Source organism: Anthonomus grandis, chromosome 8 (assembly GCF_022605725.1).
Source record: "Anthonomus grandis grandis chromosome 8, icAntGran1.3, whole genome shotgun sequence".
Classification (NCBI taxonomy): Eukaryota; Metazoa; Arthropoda; class Insecta; order Coleoptera; family Curculionidae; genus Anthonomus; species Anthonomus grandis.
The window spans coordinates 34,949,764-34,957,115 of record NC_065553.1 but is presented as its reverse complement, the minus strand read 5'-3'; the positions used below and the strand labels follow the sequence as shown (position 1 = coordinate 34,957,115).

At 32.9% G+C, this 7,352-nt stretch overlaps 1 protein-coding gene across 2 annotated transcripts in view; it reads left to right on the top strand.

Moving 5' to 3' along the window:
* The first annotated feature begins 2,722 nt into the window (after window positions 1–2,722).
* The window catches only part of LOC126739056 (uncharacterized), a 782,471-nt gene continuing 777,841 nt past the window's right edge, over window positions 2,723–7,352 (top strand). For both annotated transcript variants that reach the window (XM_050444577.1, XM_050444579.1), the window contains exon 1: window positions 2,723–2,886. The gene's annotated coding sequence lies outside the window, so the exon portion shown is untranslated. The remainder of the gene's footprint in view (window positions 2,887–7,352) is intronic.

Genomic DNA, 7,352 nt, shown 5'->3' with positions numbered 1-7,352 from the left:
ATTTCATGCGCTGTCTTTGTAGTCCCGCCTGGGTGAGCGCTGGCTGAATTTTCTGCGCAGCACCTTCAGCGTTATTATTATTATTATTATTATTATTATTATTATTATTATTATTATTATTATTATTATTATTATTATTATTATTATTATTATTATTATTATTATTATTATTATTATTATTATTATTATTATTATTATTATTATTATTATTATTATTATTATTATTATTATTATTATTATTATTATTATTATTATTATTATTGTTATTATTATTATTATTATTATTATAGATTTTTGCCTTGCGGCAATCACACTCCCGTTTTACGAGGAACATTCACTTATCCCAGATATCAAAAGGATTAAGCTCTGAGGGAACCCTCTCCAGGTTGTCGGGCCCTGGATGGTGTTCGGTCTTCTGTACTTATGAACTTTCTGACGACTCATGCTGTCCCCAGTAGCACCGCTTTTTGCATGTTTTTGTAGTGATGCTCACTTAGTCCCAGTTATTTGAGGTTCTCTACAAGGGTTTTTGGTATAAGTCCAGTTGACGAGATTATTATCGGAATTGTTTGAACGTGCTCCATCTCCCATTGCCGTCTGATTTGCCCTTCAAGATCTCGATATTTGGTGATCTTTTCGTTGTATTTTCCTTGGAGGTTATTGTTATTAGGTATAGCAACGTCAATCAGCGTGGTTCTCCTTAGTCGCTTATCCACCAGGATAAGATTTGGTCTATTGTTGACAGTTCTTTGGTCGGTGAGAACAGTTCGGTCCCAGTACAATTTATACTCGCCATTTTCAAGAACTGGCTCTGGAGTATAATTGTAATATGGAACTTTGTCCGTCCTCAAGAGGTTCAGTTTAACTGCAAGTTCTTGATGCAGTATTTTTCCCACGCAGTTATGACGTGCCTTATACTCAGTTTGGGCAAACGTTTGACATCCTCCCGTTATGTGTTGGATGGATTCTGTCACTTGGCATCCATATCGACATTTGTCACTCTGTACTGAAGGATCCGAAATAATACACTTCAAGTAGTTTCTAGTTGGAATAACTTGGTCTTGTATGGCAAAGAGAAAACCTTCCGTTTCGGGAAACAGTTGTCCTGAAGTTAACCAGTAGTTCGACGCGTTGATGTCGACATGTCCGTGGCTAACCTCGTTGACGTGTCTCCCGTGCAGTGGTTTTTGTGCCCATGATCGATGTTTTTCTTCATCAGTGACGTGGTGACTTTTGATTTCGCGATTCTTCAGTTTCAGAGGTGTAGAGTCATCGACCTCGCATATAGCACGGTGCAGAGCGGACGATCTAGCCTTTTCATGAAAGAAATTTCTCAGAACTGAAATTTGTCGGTCTAACTGTTTGCCAATGTCTGCCAATCCTCTACCTCCCTGATGTCTTGGTAGCGTAGTTCTTTCTGTGGCACTTCGAGGGTGGTGTTTTTGAGCCTTAGTCAATAATGTTCGTGCCTTCCGTTGCAAGTTCTGGATGTCCGTCTTGCTCCGTCCCACAATTCCAAAGGAATATGTTAGTGCTGTACAGGCGTACGTATTCAACGCCTTAAATAGATTCTTACTGTTGAGGCTCGTTTTCACTATGTGCTTTACTCTTGTTGTAAACTCAGCAGTGAGTTTATCTTTCATTGTTCGGTGGTCTATTCGCGCTGCCTGCACCATTCCCAGGTATTTGTATGTATCACCTTCTTCCATGGCATCTATAGTTTGGCCATCCTGCATCTCGAAGGATCCCGGCTGCATCTTTCCTCGTACAATGTTGTTAATACGACACTTATCCAGCCCAAACCTCATTCCGATATCAGCAGAGAATTCCTCCACGATGTTCAGCATCTGATCCAGTTGATTACTAGTGGCACCCATTAGCTTTAGATCGTCCATATAGAGCAAATGATTGACTCTTGCGATTTATTATTATTATTATTATTATTATTATTATTATCATTATTATTATTATTATTATAGGACCAGAGCAGAACATAAAAATAAGAGTCCAAAGTCTTCTCAAGAAACTCTTTCCACTGAACTCAAGTAAATTCATTATACTTTTTAAAGCATCTTCTGGAAGGTCAATAAAATTCCATTGAATAAAATTAATTTGAAGTCTATTGGATTGTCCAAGATTATTATCATTAAGATGTCCATTATTAATCTATTGACATTTTAAATTCGTTTGAACCAACAATGGTCTTCTATTGGAGGATCGGTGGCATTATATCCACTTGTGAAAGATGTGGTCATATTTTATTTATTACAAGAAACATTCGACAAGTCTTTTTTCACTATTTTTTTTACAAACAGTCTTCTAAATATACACATAATTTTATTACGATTCTCCTTACAACTGTAGCTGTACTGCGCCTGAGGTCTAAAAATTACCGATTTTTTGCCTCTATAGAAACCAATGCTTTGAAATAACTGTTAACGAACAATAAATTCCTAATAGCCCGCATGTTCTTTTAATTTTTAAAATAATTTCCAGACTTCTATCCTCTTAAAATATTAAATAAAAAGCACGACATACATAGCAAGACAGCGTGCGTCCTCCCGCCACAACCCAACGCATTCTATATTAATATCCCGAAGGGACAAATCGATCCAATTTGGCAACGTTGGGACGAAGCGCTGCCATCGCCGCTATCTGGCCGTCGGGGCGCTCAAGTTCGCCGCGACGCTAGTTTATCTGTTGCTGGAGGTAACGTCGTTAACTGGCCAGCTACAAGATCCGGTCCGTGCGCTAAACCGTAGCGGGAAGTTTTCGAAACTTTCGGGAGTTTTGTGTGGTTTATTTTAAGGATTGGAGAAGTTTTTGTGTTGGGATACCTGTGGAAGTTTCGTTTGTGTTGGAAAATAGATGAGGGGATTAGATAAGGTAAGTGTTTTTTAAAATATAGATAATACTGAGGATAATAATGATAGCTAGGTCTACGCTGCACATAAAGTCTAGTATTAAACAAAGTTATTTAAGATATGTTACATTTAAGGCATATTGAACAGTAAAATAATATTTAAGGGCTTTAATTGAAATAATTCTCGCTTATAAAAAACCATATTTTATAAAAAAATTATAGATAACTATGTGACTGTTTACACTGAGAAAAATGTTGTCATCCCCCCAGCAAGTTTTTTGGCTATTTTAGCTAAAAAGTCTAGTAAAATAGGCGCCAAGATAGAAGTTTACTAAGGCAGTAAAGTTCACTTTACCAATATCTCTCAACTGTAGTAGTAGAGTAGTTTTTTATAAAGTATCTTCACTAAACTAGTCTAGCTCTACAAAAATAGCAGAGTCAATTAGCAGATACAGTGAACTACTTTAATTATATCGAAAAGTAATTTTATTCTTTTAGAAAGCCAAACCAGCTCTTTTGAAATAATTAGTTTATCAAACTAGTATATTCGATTTTTGATTTAGGCAAGCACTTATTCTTCTACTACAACATAATTCACAAAAAATATTTTTTTGTTGCAAGTCAGTTATTTGCTATAATAAAAATTCAGAGATTAGAGGGACACAAAGTCAATGGTCTCAAAAGAAGTCTTTTGAGACCATTGAATTTTTATCTGAATTTTTATTATCAAGAGGTCTCTTTGAGAAAAATGGACTATTTTTTTGAATTTACTATAATGGTTATACAGGATGTCCATTTAATATCGCGATGTTCGATTGCGGCTAAATCTTGAAACGAAAAAAACATTTAATAGGAGGAATGTTAATTGATTTAGAGAGGCCTTTAGATAGTTAATTAATAAGCGTGGTACATAATTTGAACTTTTTTTAAATGAACTATATTTTTTTCTGAAATGGGAGTGTCGTTTGACGCTCTCTTTAACCCTAAAACCACAGCATAAGGAAGACCAGCAGGCGCACTTGGCCAGATTCTTAACAAAAGAAATTTGACTTTGCTCGGTTTAAAACTCGGGGTCGGACTAGGAATATTTACGTATTTTTTTCGTTGGGTCAGGAACGTAGTAGGATGAATGCGTAAAGTATAAAATATAAATTTTAGTTTGATGATGGTATATCATGATAAAATAATTAGAAATAATCTAACTATTAATGAAACAATCTAATAATAATTGATAATATTAATAATTATAATGAAAAATTAGAAATTGTGCAAATTCGTGATTTAGTTGGAATTTTTTTTTGGATTTAGTTTGGATCAGGGACGTATATCACGTATAGTAGAATGAATTTTTAAAACACAAAATTGTAAATATATATTTATTATTTAAATTATGAAAACATTATAGATAGATAAATATGTATGTTTTCTTTTAGTTTCAAATTTATATTGAAGTAGGTATGGGTATAGGTATGGTTAAAATTAATATTCAAGTGTTGTTGTATATAAGTAGGATTTAATTAACTAAATACAATAGTAACCTTAATTCTAAAAATACATCAGTGTAATTTATATATAATACATACGTATCTATTATCTGTTATTATACATATATTTACATTATTATTACAAATTAAAAATCATCGTTTAAATTATTGTATTAATCATGGCGCCATATTATTAATTTGTTCTTATTTATTTGCCTAAAATTTTTATTTATACGTTTAAAGGTATAATATAAACGCACTCTCAAATATAAATGAATCACAAATTGTAGTGGAAAATATGGACAGGGGTGTCGGTACCAAATTTCTTTGCAAATGCTCAAATATCTTTCACAAATTTTTGGCCTGATTATAAAATTTTCAAAATTAAATCCACAAAATCATCATGCGGATTTTTAAGACTTCCGAATAAGGGGTCGTTTTTATAGGCCTTAAAGAAAATAAATAAACTAGAATCATCCAGTTTTTTGTGTGCATTTGAATAGACGTTACAAATGTCGCAGCAATGAATTTCAAGAGCTTTTCTTAATAAATACCCACATACATATCTTACAAAATTAGTTTGCAATATATCATCCCTTTGGTAGTCAGTGTCTATTTTAAATTGTGGAGTATATTTTGTGACTTGTAGCACATTACCAGACTGTATTTCCAAAGGTATTTTACTAAGCCTTAAAAGAATCGGTTCAATATCTGCTTCACAATTTTCGGTTCCGGAATGAAAAAGGTTTAAAGCAATTGATTTCTTAAAACTTCGCATGAATTGAATTGTCGTTGGATTAATACAATTGCCGTTCTGCTGTCTAATTTTGGAAAAAGTATTCTCCAAGCAATCTTGGTTAAGTCTCCTCGTAAGCAAAAATTTGAAATGTCCTGTAGAGCTTAGGCGATTCCATAAAGAGAACAGACTTTTTATTGTTATTTTTAAATATTTAATTGATTTAATTCTATTAGTTATAACAACATTGTCTTTATCTACCACTTTTAGTTTATTTAAAAAATATAAACAATCATTTAAAAAATCAACCTGCATTGGCGTACCCTTAAAAGCCATAATAAAATGTTTGGAAGATGTTATATTTGATGAGTTAAACAAATCAAATAATTGATCCATTTGTTCAATAAAGGCAGAAGTAGCAGCTGCTTCTGCGGGAAGGTAACCAAATCTAATATATAAATTTATGCCTGCACTGTGGCGCTAAATACTTGTGTGGCATACTTCACCTTCATTTTCTCAAAATTTGTAGGGTTTATATGGGAGTTACTTAATTTGGGTGCTGCACAAACAGAATATTTTTTATCAACTTCATAAAACATTTTAATATATTTCCATGATATAATATTTCCATCAATAAAAAAATTGTATTTTAGTAACATATTTCGAATAGCCTTAAATATATGAGGTATGTCAAAAAAATACGATATTTGATTTTCAGCAATAAAAAAGTCACAATTATTGTGTTTAATGCCTAATTTGCTTGCTAATTGCAAATTATTTAGCCCCATATCAGTAGTAAAAACAGGTACTTTTAGTCCAATATCGGATAACTTTCTAATCGCGTCAGTAACAATTATTTTTTGTGATTGAGATGGATAAGAAGAGTGACTAAAAAAGTAAGCGATTGGCTGCTTCCACTTAGTGCGTAAACCTCTTATCATCAAAATAGTAGCATGCAAAGCAGGTTTAAATTCTTGAACACCCTGTTCATTTGCGGCTAAGCCTATAGCGGAATCTGATGATCTGTCATAGAATAAATTACCCTTAATACTCATTTCATCTAAGCATAACATACAATATTTGTCCTGCTCACGAAACCCATTGATTTTGCTGCAACATTGTAAATAAACGATCATTTTGTAGGCCAGGACGTATGGATATGCCACGAATCATTTTAAAAAGGGTTTGGGGATGGGGAAAGCAAGATTTTTTCATTAAAATTGATTTGTATACTTTTGGCCCAGAGTAGTACATATTCAGGCACTCCTGCTTAAATTCATCTGAATAACGCCGTCCTCTTTTATTTTTTTGTGCTAGTTTAACTTGACAGTTGATAAATATAGCCATATCTGATTCACAAAATTTATACGTCATTACTAAATATTCATCTAATCTTATTTAGTTTTGTATTTAAATTTTCAATTTCTTTCTTCATTCTGGAGCCTGATGATCCTGTGTATTTTCCTTTGGAAAATCATCTAAAAAATATTTAAAGTGATTAATGTATATTTTAATGTTAATCCCATAATCACATACTTGCTGGACGAATCGTAATATCCTAGAGAATTCGTATTTTTTTAGTTGGAGGGGGGCACGTATATTTGCTTCTACTGATTCTAATGGTCTTTTAACGCCGATGTTCACCATTAAGTTTTGGAGAGGTAGGCGGCTATAGCTATGATCCGATGCTGAAAAACTTGAAGAACCTTCCATTGCTGAGAAAATAGTTGGAACAGCCTCAGGAATTAAACTGCTTTTAACTTTGTTCGTAAACATTTTAGTTTCAAAATGTTCACTGCAAAGTCGGTAGCTTTTATTCAGGCTATCTAACTTGGACATCAGATCGCCTCTTCCGCTGGCCATAACCCATAATCTAGACCTTAAATAGAAAAAAAACCATGAAATGATATACATCTAATAATTTGTATGCCTATAATATATACCTACTCAATATTATTAATATTGTTAAATAATATTATAAGAGGATCGTGAGCGGAAAACAGTGCCACTTTCCTATATTATACTCTATTTCAGAAATTTATATAGAGCAATAAAACCTTATTAATTTAGCCAAACAGAGCGGAATTCCCCAGTTTATTACTCTATACATTTCTGAAATAGAGTATAAATACATTCTTAATAATACTCCGTATACTGGTATAGACAGTGATTAATTTTAACGCGAAATTACCTACCTATACCTATTAATTATCTAAATCATAACCAACTTAAGCCACAACCCCAGTAAACCTAACCTTAAAAGTAACTT